General features: G+C 43.1%; 1 long non-coding RNA gene across 1 annotated transcript in view; it reads left to right on the top strand.

Moving 5' to 3' along the window:
* LOC140914486 (uncharacterized) overlaps positions 1-11,463 on the top strand; it is a 48,206-nt gene extending 36,743 nt beyond the window's left edge. Inside the window, exons 4-6 of the long non-coding RNA XR_012159878.1 lie at positions 9,185-9,235; positions 9,843-10,263; positions 10,845-11,463. This is a non-coding gene — a long non-coding RNA (uncharacterized lncRNA). The remainder of the gene's footprint in view (positions 1-9,184; positions 9,236-9,842; positions 10,264-10,844) is intronic.
* Positions 11,464-15,820: the final 4,357 nt, after the last annotated feature.

The following is a 15,820-nucleotide window of genomic DNA, read 5'->3' on the forward strand; positions in this document are numbered from 1 at the left end:
AATTGTTGTGCTTCTGTGCAAATTTTTGTGCACGCGGTGTTTCACTCTGTGTGCAGGGTTTAGGATCTGTGTGTGCACTCACAGGCACACAGCTTAGAGGGAACAGTGGAGGGGACACAATCTTAATTTCTTTTTATACAGGCAACGTCCCATTGATGGTCAAGGACTTTAAGTTCATTTCTGGACTTCTAGATTTCTCAGTATTCTCAAACTACACCATTAGAATGCCCATATAGATATCATACTAACAGTATGTGAATATTAAGGGTCCAGTCATGTAGCTGTTATTCGTGCAGTCACTCCCACTAAATTTATTATTTGTTACTTTACCAAGAGGTTATACTAAACAAATGGAGAACTATGTTAACCCTTCAAGTCCAGCTAGTCAAATGTATTGTAATTTCTAATCAGATGTAGAGAAAGACATAGCAGCCAATAGATCTCAAATAACTGTATTTAAAATTACTTCATAAATCAAGCAGTATGTAGAGCTATGTATGTTCTCTAGTCCATCTGCGCACACAATCCCCCGCTAGAATGTGATCTTATGGGCAAGAACAGTCTTGAACTGTATTTGGAAAGAGCTACTGCAGTCTAAATGTATGAATTTAATCACTGCATCTCTACAAGTTGACTAAGGTCTGAAATACATGTTTTGTAGTGAGGTGATCTAATATTGTTTCTTGTTTCATCACTTTCCCTTTTACTCTGTGTGTACCCACACAAAACTATTATAGAAATACTAGGCATGCTGATGGCTGATTCTGGGTTCAGTTACAGTTTCACCTGGAAGCTAACCTATCTGCACTGATAGCGTGTGAATCTGGGCCTATGTCTGCAGAGCTCAGACGGAGTAGAGAATCAGGGCCGATAGAGTGAAATTCACCACAGTACACGTATTTTAGGCAAGCTCCTCAAGACCACTTATGTGCTATATTTTCCCTTCCATGGGATAGATGAGGGAGGTTGGCTAGGTTGAGCACTCAAAATAGGCCAGTGCAGAAGACAGCATTTTGGGTGAAGCCTGGGCCAGGCTTCGGGATCTGCAATTACAACAGATCCAGTTGCTCAAACATCCCATGGAAGTGGTGTGTGGTGGGGAGATGCAGCCATTACTATAGCCATTGTGTTGGATCTTCCTAGCCCTCCCTCCAGTGCAGGGCTGTAGTGGTCACTCCCCATGTTCCTCCATGCCCCACTAGGGGTCCCAAGTGTGTGTGTGTGGGGAGCTCAGTAGTGAGGTGAAATGCTGCTCGCAGCCTGCTCCTCCCGCCAGGGGACCAGCGGAGTCCCTCTGCCTGGGGGAGTAGGGACCCTCTTCCTCACTGGCTGCCCCAGGTGCCAGGCAGGGGGCACAGCAGGTGCACGGAGGAGTGGGGGAGCTGATGGAGGCATGGAGGGGATGCTGTCCGGGAGGCACGGGGGGCGCTGGGGCAGGAGCTGCAGTGGGAGTGGGGAGTAGTAGTGAAGCCCAGGCTGCTCCTGGGTGTGCTGTTGCCGCCCATCCCTGGTGCTACTGCCACCACCGATGCTGCTAGAGGAGGTGGCTGGGGAAACTCTGATGTGGGCATGTGCCGGGGAGACCAAAAGGGCAGGGGGCACAGCTTCTTGCTGCCCCCTGCTGCCGGCTCTGTGCTGTGATCCCAGAAAATACAGGACAATAGTTAATGCTGACATTGGAAATATATTCATTACACTTTTCAGTTAACATGGGAGTGAGATTATTGGATCAGGTAATATCACCCCTCTCATAACTATTGTTAGGAGGAGAATCGGGGGTTGGGTGCGTGGGAGGCTCCACGACCCACACTTTAACTGTAAAAGCCACAGTTTGGCCATGCCTGCCATATTCTGTCAGCCAGCTGCTAGATGTCATGCACACATTTATGAAGCCAGTGCAGTCCAGTCTTCCACTTTTTATTTGTCCCAGTTACTTCAGATTTGACATGGAAAAGGTGATTTGTAATTGCCTGTTAAAGTGATGAAATATGACTGACCTTTTTTATATGGATTCACTTTGTTCTTCAAAATCTACAGTAGGCATGTGGCTATTTAACCATACACACTTTCCCCATGTCTTATTTACACTGCTAACTAATCTGTCATGCTGATCCTGTGATGAAAGCTAAGTAACTACTCAATCTGTTCACCTCTACTTCCTTCATGTTAAATATGCACAAGAGTAATTTGATTAGAAACTGTTCCAAATTTGTCCTCAGGAAGTTGCTGGCTTCTCAGGGAAGGGCTTTATGTTCATATGTAAATAAATATTTCCTGTAGTAAGAAATAGGAATTCAGAGTATATACTTGGGACTATGGTGTTCTCTTTTTCTTCTGGTTGCTGCTGACATGACATACTTCTATGTTATACTTACTACCAGGCAGGACTGTAGCTGCTTCAGTAAATTATGGACCTCCAGCTAAAAGTAAGCTGTGAAGGGGTTGTTAAAAAACCAAGCAGTCTGATTTTTTTGAAAACCATGTTGCATTTCATTCTCCATTTGACCGTAACCTCACATTATTTCCTTTGCTATAACCGTCATGTTGGATTACATCATACCTCTTGTGTTGTGGGTGCAGTATGGTGCCTGACCCTGAATGAGAGAAACATCCAAGGGAGATCAACAACTGAATAGCCTCCCCTCACAGGACCATGATGACTACCAGCAGAATCATTGGCTGTTAACCCTGTGTGCCCAGCAAAAATGCAGGGTCAGGGAGAGGGGTTGGAGAATGAACCTACCTTCCAGTCACACATGGAAGGGCAGAAAGAGAAAAGGTGTTATAGGTTCCCTTCACTTAATTCTCTGCATTTAGGTGGGCAGTAACACATAAATGAATAGGGAAAGAGAGTAGATAAAAAGATAATAGAGACAATTTCCCAGTTTGTCACACTCACCAGTGTGTATTTCTGGTTTCTTCTGGATCCAGACAAACCAAAATTCTCTTCTGAGGTAAGAGTACTCAGTCTCTCTATTTTATAACAGAAGGATAGCTGGAAGAAGGAAATTAGTTTGAAGAATGCACATTGTAGTTGGATTTACTTCTAACTTGGTAATAGATTTAATGTAGGAATTGTTTAATAAAATGAGTATGGCGTTAGTATTAATCATTACATCACCTTTTCTCTTGAGCTTTCTCGTTCTTAGCAGCTGATGATTCTATCACTCTCACAACCTCTCAGGATTATTTTATAGTTTTTAAAATTTTGATTTAACACCAAACATTGTGGCAGAGAATTTCCATGGATTAAAACTCTTGCTTAGTTGTTACAGTAGACTCAATGGGCTTCTTTAGAAATCCAGAATAACTTTGTTGTCTGTTCATAGTTTCAAATGGTTAGAATCATGCAGTAAGTGGTGTCTGGCATTTTAAAGGAACACACAGGATTAAATAGCTCAGTTTTGCTAGGAGATTTAAAAAAAACCAACCCTTACCAAACAAGAAAAATAAGCTGGGAAAATTGTGCTGTTCTGAGGCCATGTCTTCTCTATCCATTCTAGCTGAAATTGGCAATACACTATCCTTTTTATTTGTATGCCTTCTAACTGTAATTTTTATATGGTTTCTGAAAAATATAAAAGGCATCTATTGTGATAAAACTACAGCATTTATTAGTTTTAGTGTGCTCTTCTTTCCTGAATTATCCCCAGTGTAAGATGTGAAACTGTAGTGATAGATGATTCATTTTTGACAAGCCATGAAATCAGGACAATTTATTTTCTGTGTCAAATAACCTTTAAAATAAAGTTTCAGAGTAGCAGCCGTGTTTGTCTGTATTTGCAAAAAGAAAAGGAGTACTTGTGGCACCTTAGAGACTAACAAATTTATTTGAGCATAAGCTTTCGTGAGCTACAGCTCACTTCATCGTCACTTTCTTTAGTACTGTTTATTAAAGGGTTATTTTCATGTGCTCAGACTTATTTAGTAATCCATTCAGGTGTTCACAGATTTCCACCTGAAGGGTCACTATGGTAATTTTTTACCATTAACTGCTGGGACTTGCAAAGAGACATAGGTGAGTTATGTGCCCATATTCCTTTGAAAAATTAGTGGGAGTTGGGTGCCTATCTGCCTTAGACCCCTTGAAAAATCTCAGCCAGAGACAGTTGCAAGCTGGACTCCCAAAACCAAACAACCCCAGAATTTTGGATGGTGATGGTGAAATCTCTCCCTAATCGTGCATCTGGAGCCATTTTGTTAATAGTCATTAGTGCCTATGATAAGAGTCTAGACTGGAGTCAACGTTTTACTGGGGATGTCCTGCTCATGAGTTTTGGCTTCCAAATTTGGGGATTCTAGGGGAGTGTGTCCATACTCTACATTAAAAACACACATACACAAAAACTCCACACAGACATGCAGACCAGAGTCTTTATTGTTGGTCACTTGTAATGCCTAAATGCTTTTTTAACATATCTGTCAAAGGCAAAAAATCTTTGACAGTTCAGCTTTCATTATATATCTTCCTAAACATCACAGCTTCCAGCAGAGGCTGAAGCATAGGATCTAGGCAGTGAGATGAGGAATCTGAAAACAGAATATTAAATGCAGCCCTGAAGTTACCAAGCACTGTACAGTTTCCCCACCCCCACCATGCTTCCCATTTCCTTCTCCTATATTTTGTCTTTGTTTTGCTGGTTTGAATGAGAGGGTATTAGAAACAGAGAATGAAGCACTCTTTTCTTACATACAATCTTTCGGTTAAAGCCTGAATTTAAAGACTTGACACAGGCCCAAAAGTCAGCCGAGAAATCAAAATCTATTCTTCTTGCAAAGCTCTGAACACATAATGAATTGCTAAAACCTTTAATGCTGCCAGCTGCGGCGTGGTTTTTTGATAGGTCCATGAGATAGCAGAGCTGTCTTTATGAATAAACAAAAAGCACAGTATGAAAAGCTTTCCTGGTGAAACATCTGATTAAGTGTTAAGCCCTAACAGTGTTTCCACTCTTGAAAATACTAGGCATGCTTCTTTTTTTTTTCAGTACAACTGAAGTGACAAAGGAAATACAGTACTGATTTGGCACCCTTGAGTGACTATAGTTTCTTCACTCCAGTACCAAAATGATTCAAAGGTGCCCAGGTGCTAACGGTAATGGGGACCACATACATATCTAGACAAATAAATAAAGGCCATGCTTGCAAACTTTTTATTATTCTCTAGACTATTCTAGCAGTTTGACTTGATGAATGGATAACTGGTATTTGTTCCATTAGGCTGATCTAGGGGACAGAAGCAAACACAAATGGTAGGGCAATACAACTGAATTACATACACTGTGTTTCCTCCTCCAGGCACAGCATTTTGAAACTATTTCATTTTATGAAGGTATTTGCACTGTTCTGAGGTCACCTCTGTTGCAGAGTTCACTACTGAGCAGGCCGTTCAGACACTGGACTGCAAATGTCTATTGTTTAGTTTTGACATTTTATATATATTTATGTAAAATCTGCCATATTGGATTAGGCTCAGTGGGCCATCTAATACAATATCCTATCTCTGACCAAAGGCAATAGCAGCTACTTCAAAAGAAGTTACATGATATAATTATGAAATAACCTGCCCATAGGGGAAGTTTCTTTCTAACCCCCTTATTTAGAGGTTGGCTTATTCCATAAAGCATGATATTCTTTATTCAAAATGTTTGCTATCCTGTCTTATGTAACTCCAGTAGTTCTCATTCTCCTTATAAACTGCTGATTCTTTTCAAAATTTAGCTAAGCTCTTGGCTGAAAAGATAATGTGGGGGGGGGGGGGAAGGAAAGAAATCTGTTGGCTAATTGAGCATTGTGTATTTCCTTTTATCAGTTTTAAATTTATTGCATGTCACTTCCACTGAATGGCTCCTTGTTCTTGTATAAAAATCTAAATAAGAAGCTCCCACATTGCATTTCAAATACATACCTCTGTCATGTTCCCCCTTTTTCCATTTCCTCTCTAAACTCAACAGTCCCACTCTTTTAAGTCTTCTCATATTCAAATCTTTCTATGGTTCTGCTCATTCATATTACCCTTTTCTTAAGTTCTGTTTTTGCTATGTCTTTTGAAAGAGAATGACTAGAACTAAACACAGTATTCTAAGGGTGTGGCAGCAATTATATCATGACATTACAATATCTACTCTCTATATACATCATAAAATTATTTTTCCTTCCCTCCAAGTAGCTGCTCATTGAACAAATAATTTCATTCAGCTATCAACCATGACCCCTCAGGTCTGCCCAAGTTTTCTTCTCAAGTGGTTATAGTTAATTCAGAACCTAGCCATATGTATTAGTAGTTAAAAGTATTCCTGCCAATAAGAATTATCTTGAATTTATCAACAATGAATTTCAACTAACTCACTTACTTTTAGGTCTCTCTGAAGTTCCTCACTGTCTTCTCTGACCTTGAATAACCTACATAAATTTATGATATCAGCAAATCTTGCCACCTCTTTGTTCACTCTCTTTTCCACATCTATTAATAAATATATTAAACATGTTAGTCTGTGACAGTGTCTTATCTTCTTTAGCCAAACAGTTTCCCCCCACATCTTCTGTAGGACAAGTCTGATGCAAAGAAATCATTTAGCTTATCTGCAATTTTCTTATGCTCCTTAATTGCTCCCATACCTTGCTGGTAGTTCAGCAAACTTACCACTTTTCTCACAGGTTTCCTGCTTTTGATATCCTTGGAGCATTTCTTGTTTACTTGTGTATTTGACAGGTTTCAGAGTAGCAGCCGTGTTAGTCTGTATCCGCAAAAAGAAAAGGAGGACTTGTGGCACCTATAAATTTGTTAGTCTCTAAGGTGCTACAAGTACTCCTTTTCTTTTTGTGTATTTGAGTATTTGTTCTTCAAGAGCATGATCTCATGCCCTTTGAAGTTAATAGAAAGCTCCCAGTCACTTCACTGGCCATTGGATAAGACGACAAATTCCATTGTAGTAATTTCCATCTAATATTTTACCTGATATAATTGATTTTTCCTTCTGTTAGTCTCATTAGGGTTGGATTTCTATTTTCTGAAGTATGTCTTTTTGACTCAGGTAACCTCTTCAATTGTTCTGTGAATTTTTTCTTACAGTACAACTTTCCCTTTCAGTGGTATGAATGCTTTCTGTTACTCTGTTATGTTTATTTAAGTAGCCTCCACAGTGTGTCCAAAGATTTTGGTTTCCTCATTTTTGACTTTAGAATCTTGACTATCTTCCTCATTTTTTAAAATAAGTATTTTTAAAACTTAGTGTCATAGTGCTGGGTTTTGGTATGTGAAGCCTCCTCTGCCTGTCTTTCTGAAAGAGTTGAGACTTTGTAAAAGGTTATACATTTGTTAATAAGTTGTGTGTGTACACCATAACAAAATTCAATTTTTAGAGATTATGAAAGCTGAGTACTGGATGTAAACCAGTTTTAGGAAGTCCAAATAGGAGCTGGCAATATACCAGTCGGGAACTAGGGGAACCAGTATGAGCACTGTACATATTTATACAGTTTGTGACATCCTGGGAAATATCTATATTTTTTTAATGACTATGATGCATGACTTGTTTATGGTGGGTTACTACGTACTTATGTTCTCACAGGCTTCTGGGGGGAGACTCATGCCAAAACCATGCTGAACCTGTGTTGTTAACATGGTTGGGAACCACGAGCTGCAGCCCAGAGATCCAGTCAAGAGTGGTTGGACTATGTGGTTTCACACAGAGTGAGTTGTAGGAAGCCTAAGGGGTGCACTCGAGAAGAACTAAAAGGGTCTGAGGTGCAGTTTACCATGTAGCTGTTATGCTGCTGATGGCAGATCCCATTCTGACATTTACAATAGTTTTGTTATGATCCTGCTTCCATGTACAACTTTCCTCAATAACTTTTTTTTTAATGGAAGACTTCAACATTCTCTTCTATAAATGTTCTTTGTAACATTAATTTTTGTTTCATGTGCCATGACCTCTATAGGCACACTCTGGTGTTTTGTTGCCCACCACAAAGTATATGACTCCCCTCAAGGTTAGAGTAACAGCATTATGTTGATGCACAGACAGATGGATCATATCCAACTCAGCTACTTTGGATCAAATGTTAAGCTTCAATTCCTTCAAACTTGTTGCTTATATTACTAAACCGTCACTTCTGATGCTCTTGTAAAGAGTTCAGGAAATCTTTCTTGCCAAGGGCAAGAAGCAGATGGAGTAACTTACAAGGAAGGTGACTGGTCAAAAATATCAATGGACCTAAGAGTCGTGTGAATTTATTTCTATAGGGGGAGTATAGTGAGCAAGTTGAAATGTAGAATTAGTTGACCAAAAAAAGGCAGGTGTCTTCTGACTAGATCCTACAAGGGCAGAGGAGAAGTGTGTGAAAATAAACAAAATGAATAGAACTTTTTCAAACTATTTCTTTGACCCTGCAGAGTTAACTGAATTAATTTGTGTTTGAACAATTGTTTTCTTAAGCCCCCCCTTTCAGATTTCTGAGCATAAATTGATTTAAAATAAAGTTTTCCAGATAAACCTTGCTCTGTGTCAAGGGACAGAGCAACCAACTGTCCTAATGTCTACAAAAAATGAGCTGGCATAAATAAATGACGTGTATAAGAAGAATACAGTACTGTGGGTATATTTAACTAGAATTACATTCTCCCAATCTTTGTTCATTTTCCCTCTACACTGTTCTCAGCTCCATTTTCCATGCCACTTTTCCATTGGATATTCCCCAATGCCCCCAATTGCTCCTTTTATTCATAGTCCCTCTGTGGCGACACACACTTGTTTTCCTCCTTGTCTTCAGCTGATCAGCCAGCCTCCAACAAATTCTGGGTTGAGAGGATTTAGCCCTCCAGTTAGATCACATAGAAATTCCACCCCTTCCAGGGTACCTAAAGTCCATAATAGACACAGAAAAACTATTCTGTTCTTCCTGGGCTCAGTCTTCAACAGACTCCCAGGCTCTTCAGTGTAGCAAGAAAACAAACAATTCTCCCCACTGGGGCTCATGCAAGAAGCCTAAGTTGGTAATTGGCAACCAAACAAGGCAATCATCCCAGGCCAAGCCTACCTTCCCTCAAGGGGGCTGTAGGCAGCAGTCTTGCTCAGATTTTGACCTGTCCAGTAGCCTTTTCTTCCACAGTGAGAGAGATGAACAACTGCTCTCCCCTTTTAGCTTCTCCCTTGAAGCCTGACACTTTCTTTATCTTTCACAGGGCAGGGCTGAATGGACTCCAGCAGTCGGTTACTCTTTCCTGTCTCGTGAGGTTTGTACACTCCATCACACCCTCCTAAGCAGCACATGAACACAGAACATTCAAGTTCTTATTTGAGAGGCTCTGTATGCCCTGGTCTACACTAGGAGTTGAGGTCGAATTTAGCAGCGTTAAATCAATTTAACTCTGCACCCGTCCACACGACGAAGCCCTTTTTTTTCGACTTAAAGGGCTCTTAAAATTGATTTCCTTACTCCACCCCCAACAAGGGGATTAGCGTCGAAATCGGCCTTGTCGGGTTGAATATGGGGTAGTGTGGACGCAATTAAACAGTATTGGCCTCCGGGAGCTATCCCAGAGTGCTCCATTGTGACCGCTCTGGACAGCACTCTCAACTCAGATGCACTGGCCAGGTAGATGGGAAAAGGCCCGCAAACTTTTGAATTTCAATTTCCTGTTTGGCCATCGTGGCAAGCTGCAGGTGAGTGCAGACCTCATCAGCAGAGATGACCATGATGGAGTCCCAGAATCGCAAAAGAGCTCCAGCATGGACCGAATGGGAAGTACGGGATCTGATCGCTGTATGGGGGAGGAATCCGTGCTATCAGAACTCCGTTCCAGTTTTTGAAATGCCAAAACATTTGTCAAAATCTCCTAGGGCATGAAGGACAGAGGCCATAACAGGGACCCAAAGCAGTGCTGCATGAAACTTAAGGAGCTGAGGCAAGCCTACCAGAAAACCAGAGAGGCAAACGGCTGCTCTGGGTCAGAGCCCCAAACATGCCACTTCTATGATGAGCTGCATGCCATTTTAGGGGGTTCAGCCACCACTACCCCAGCCGTGTTGTTTCACCACTCCAGCCATGTCTCCTTCAATGGAAATGGAGGCAACACAAAAGCAGGTTTTGGGGACGATGAAGATGATGATGATGAAGTTGTAGATAGCTCACAGCAAGGAAGCGGAGAAACCGGTTTTCCCGACAGCCAGGAACTGTTTCTCACCCTGGACCTGGAGCCAGTACCCCCCGAACCCACCCAAGGCTGCCTCCCGGACCCGCCAGGTGGAGAAGGGATCTCTGGTGAGTGTACCTTTTAAAATACTATACATGGTTTAAAAGCAAGCATGTTTAATGATTAATTTGCCCTGGCATTTGAGGCTCTCCTGGATGAACTCCCAAAGCCTTTGCAAAAGGTTTCTGGGGAGGGTAGACTTATTCCATCTGCCATGGTAGGACACTTTACCACTCCAGGCCAGTAGCACGTACTCGGGAATCATTGTAGAACAAAGCATTGCAGTGTATGTTTGCTGGCATTCAAACAACATCCGTTCTTTATCTCTCTGTGTTATCCGCAGGAGAGTGATGTGATATTCATGGTCACCTGGCTGAAATAGGGTGCTTTTCTTAAGGGGACATTCAGAGGTGCCGTTCCTGCTGGGCTGTTTGCCTGTGGCTGAACAGAAATGTTCCCCAATCTTAGCCACGGGGAGGGGGGAGAGGCTAGCCATGTGGTGGGGGGAGGCAAAATGTGACCTTGGAACGAAAGCACATGTGCTATGTATGTAATGTTAACAGCAAGCTTTACCGTGAAAGAATGTACCCATTGTTCTATAAAATGTGTCTTTTTAAATATAACTGTCCCTTTTTTTTTTCTCCACCAGCTGCATGTGTTTCAAGGATCACAGGATCTTCTCCTTCCCAGAGGCTAGCAAAGATTAGAAGGTAAAAAAAATGCACTCGCGATGAAATGTTCTCTGAGCTCATGCTGTCCTCCCACACTGACAGAGCACAGACAAATGCGTGGAGGCAGACAATGTCAGAGTGCAAGAAAGCACAAAATGACCGGGAGGAGAGATGGCGGGCTGAAGAGAGGGCTGAAGCTGAAAGGTGGCGGCAGCATGATGAGAGGAGGCAGGATTCAATGCTGAGGCTGCTGGAGGATCAAACTAATATGCTCCAGCATATGGTTGAGCTGCAGGAAAGGCAGCTACAGCTGCTACAGCCCCTGTGTAACCAACTTCCCTCCTCCCCAAGTTCCATAGCCTCCTCATCCAGATGCCCAAGAATGCGGTGGGGGGGCCTCCAGTCACCCAGCAACTCCACCCCAGAGGATTGCCCAAGCAACAGAAGGCTGGCATTCAATAAGTTTTAAACTTTTAAAGTGCTGTGTGGCCTTGTCCTTCCCTCCTCCACCACCCCTCCTGGTGCTTCTCTCCTCCACCACCTCTCCTGGGCTACCTTGGCAGTTATCCCCCTATTTGTGTGATGAATTAATAAAGAATGCATGAATGTAAAGCAACAATGACTTTATTGCCTCTGCAAGCGGTGATCGAAGGGAGGAGGGGAGGGTGGTTAGCTTACAGGGACGTAGAGTGAACCAAGGGGCCGGGGGAGGGTCATCAAGGAGAAACAAACAGAACTTTCACACTGTAGCCTGGCCATTCCCATTAGCACCATGATGCCCGCATTGCCAGGGCCCGTGCTTTGAGAGAAGTCTGTGTCCATGTCCTCATCACTCTCGTCACCGCGCTGATGTCGCCTACTCGCCTGGTTTCGCTTTGCCAGGTTCTGGTGCTGCATATACTGATGGATAACGTGCGTGGTGTTTAATGTGTTCCTAATTGCCAAAGTGATCTGATCGGGTTCCATGCTTGCTGTGGTATGGCGTCTGCACAGAAAACAGGCGCAGAACGATTGTCTGCCGTTGCTCTGACAGAGGGAGGGGCGACTGACAACATGGCTTACAGGGTTGGCTTACAGGGTTACAAAATCAACAAAGGGGGTGGCTTTACATCAAGGATAAACAAAAACAACTGTCATGGGGAATGGCCCTCTGAAGGATTGAACTCAAAACCCTGGGTTTAGCAGGCCAATGCTCAACCCACTAAGCTATCCCACCCTCTGATATTTCAGGCAGGACTGAGTCTCCATTAAAGTTTTCAAGGTGCCCTGACAGACCTCACCAAAACAATTGTCGGCTGTTGATTTCATGGAGGCAGGGAGGGGGGAGCAAATGGTTACAAAACAAATCTGGTGTATTTCTTGTTTTGATCCACTCCATCTATCTTTTACATCTTTGTCTGGCAGCAGACGGTGAGTGGGACTGCAAGCCATCCTCATCTCCTGCCTGCTCACCATAAGATGGTACAAGAGGACAGCCTGCAGGACTAAAGAGAATGACCTGGTCGACTCACTCCTAATTTAGTCCCTGCGCCCATGTCTGCCCAGGTGTTCCGGACCAACCTTACCGAGGCAGCCAGGAGCACCTCGGACTCGATGAGGATGGTTATCAGGCCTATTGCACCGTCTGCTGCCACAAGGCAATGGGTTGCTGCTGCTGTGTAGCAATGCAGTACCGCGTCTGCCAGCACCCAGGAGACATACGGTGACAGTGAGCTGAGCGGGCTCCATGCTTGCCATGGTATGGTGTCTGCACAGGTAACTCAGGAAAAAAGGCGCAAAACGATTGTCTGCCATTGCTTTCACAGAGGGAGGGCGAGAACCACCCGCGACAATGTTTTTTGCCATCAGGCATTGGGATCTCAACCCAGAATTCCAATGGGCCGTGGAGACTACAGGAACTGTGGGATAGCTACCCACAGTGCAACACTCTGGAAGTCGACGCTAGCCTCGGTACTGTGGAAGCACTCTGCCGAGTTAATGCACTTAGAGCATTTTGTGTGGGGACACACCCAGTCGACTATATAAAAAGATTTCTAAAAAATGACTTCTATAAATTCGACCTAATTTCGTAGTGGTGACATACCCTATATTCCCATTTATAGGTGTTGTGCCACCTAGTGGTAGCACTTTCTCCAAGCAGTATACATTAGAGTGCTCCTGTGTCCCCTCCATACAGCGTCTCAGAAGGGTGAGGCTATATAAGGGGGTACACAGCCCTCTACCATCTCAGTGCCTTCCCGCCATGTGCCAAAGAGAGTGAATTCCTCCAGTCCATTCGGATCTGGATTTTTTCCCTCAATTTTTAGTGTCCTATTAATTGTTTAGTACAATTTATAGTTTAGTGGTAAGTATAGATAGTTGTTAGGTAATAGCTCAGTTCCAGAGAAGTGGAGATTCTACAGATGCGCTTTGTGCCTGGCTGTCTTTCCAGTGTCAGATGACCACACTATGTTCCTTAAGCACTTGGGAGAGGGCCACTCTCCTTTTGAGTGTTCCATATGCCAGATTTTCATGCCCAGAGCTTGCAGGGAGAGGCAGAACATGTTGCAGATGCTTCTCCTTAATGAGGCCCTTGAGGTAAACCCCTCTGGATCCAGGCACTCATCTAAGAATCCAGTTTTGGCTCCTGTGACTTCTTCTAACAAGTCAAAGCAGTTTAAAGGTTTTAGGAAATTGCAACCTTTGTTGGGTCTGATTCCAGGTCCTGCTGCTCAAGAAATCAGGTCTTTGAAGGTGCCATTGATGGACAAGGGCAGATCGCCTATAACAGTACCAAGAGCCATGTTGTTGATTCTGGCTGTGTTGTTCCAAAGAAGGAGGCTAGGGAAAAGACAGCCACTGTTAATAGTCCTGGATCCCAAACTTCAGATTCATTGGATCCATCCAATTCTGACAGGCACTCTGTGGTTCTGAAACCAAGGGCAGTTCCAGTTTCAGCTACAAGAACCAAGAAGGAGGATTTGAATATTTCATTGGACCCTATCCTATCCAGGTCTTTAGCTCTGTCCTCGACCTCTGCTCCAATTCCAGGTCCATCTTCGGATCCAAAGAGAACTTTTACTTTGGTGGCTGATGGGTAATGTTCAGCTTCTGAGCATTTCTTGGATCCACGTGAGAAACAGAGGGTCTCAAAGGCTTCACTGGTTCCAAGATCTGCATTGTCTTCACTTGAAATAAAAGGGGATGAGCAGAGGAGACTGTTAGCCTGTCTCCTGATCTGTCTATATTATCTCCTCCTAAGACTCCTTTAGGGTCTCCACAAAGAGTTTTCTCTGTTTGTTTGTTTCTGTCCTCCCTCCAGATTCATTGCTATTTCTGTAAGTTCCATCTTGGATCTGAGGCCATATCTGTTAGAGGATAGAAGAAGGATAAAGAGACCTGTTTCCTCATGCTTTGGGTCTCCTCTTCGTCCTCGTCCTGCAGTACATTCCTGAATCCCAGTTGCTGGGACTATTGGCAGTTTTGGGCTGTATGTTTAGGCATCTTCCACAGGAATTTTTCAGTTGTCCCCCTTATGGATAGAGAGGCGATGTTTCATCTGTAAAGGATCTGGTGGTGGAGAAATCCTTGAATCTGCTTCCACTGGATCCTCTGCATCTGAGGCAGTGTGGCTTGATAATCTATGTGAACAAGATGAGACAGTTCTCTTTTTGAACAAGAGCATTCTGATATCATGATCCTGATTTTTCTCCAGACGAGCATGCGAGAGTGGCTTCTGCCTCTTCCCCTTCTGAGGATGGCTCTGCAGTTTCATGACCTAGTGGACTGCATGATATCCGTGTTGAACTTACTTTCAGTACCTGGGGAGCAAACTTCCCATCTGACGTCTGACATTCTTGGGTCTACCTCCAGTCCTTGATGGTCTGCTGCAGCCTGCTAAAACTGGTCCACTCCTGCCTCTTCCCAGCGTGTTTCCAAGAAGGCAGACAAATTGTATCAGAGGGGTTTTTGTATTTTTACATCCTCCTTTATCTAATATGCTTGTGGCAGCTGCTGCCAGTAACAGGTTGTGATCTGGACAAGCACATTCCCCTTCTACTGATAGAAAAAGGAAAAAGATTGATTCTCTAGGGATAAAGATGTTCACTTCTTCCTCTTTTAATATTAGGGTGGCAAATTACCAAGCAGTTATGCCCTGCTATCAATTCCGCCAGTGGAAAAAGCTGGCACTATTTGTGCAGAATTTGGTGGATAACAAAAGGAAATTGGCAAATGTGATTCTAATGGAGGGTCCAAATGTGGCAAAGCACTCTCTCTCAAGGCTCCATTTAATGCCTCGGACTCTTCTGCTAGAGTGTCAGCTTCTGCAGTTACTCTGAGGAGACATACTTGGTTTCACATCTTTTCTCTGGCTCTGCATACTAGAATTAAGTGGAAGATCTCCCTTTTAAATGGGATGGTCTTTTCAATGAAAAGACAGATGCTTTGCTGGAAAAGATAAAGGAGACAAAATCAAAAGCTTGCTCTTTGGCCTTGATTTCTTCTATTCCTTTCTGTTAACCGAGACAGTATTATCCACAGTCTTCTTTGGCTTATCTCTTGTCAAGTCAAAAACGTTAACAAGAGCACCAGCCAATTTACATCTTCCCAGATCCAACATATGAAGAGGTCTTTTAAATTGAGGCCTTAATCTAAGCAATCTACTCCCTCTGTTATCTTTGAACATCACATCTCAGATTTGATGTGAGGATTGAGAATCAAGAACCAATCAGCACAGTGGGAACCCTTCCCTTCCTCTGTTTGGAGATAGACTAGCCCATTTTATTAGCAATTGGAAGCTTATTACATCAGACAAATGAGTCCTAGAAATTATAGAGATGGGCCATGACCCCTTTTAATCCCCCCATCCTTCCTTTTTCAAGAAACCTGAAAGTAGAATAGTCTTGTGAGAAGAAGTGCAGAAAGTTCTTCTGACAGGGGCTTTCAGGGAATTATTCAAAGAACCCAGGGTCAG

Source organism: Lepidochelys kempii, chromosome 7, assembly GCF_965140265.1.
Source record: "Lepidochelys kempii isolate rLepKem1 chromosome 7, rLepKem1.hap2, whole genome shotgun sequence".
Classification (NCBI taxonomy): Eukaryota; Metazoa; Chordata; order Testudines; family Cheloniidae; genus Lepidochelys; species Lepidochelys kempii.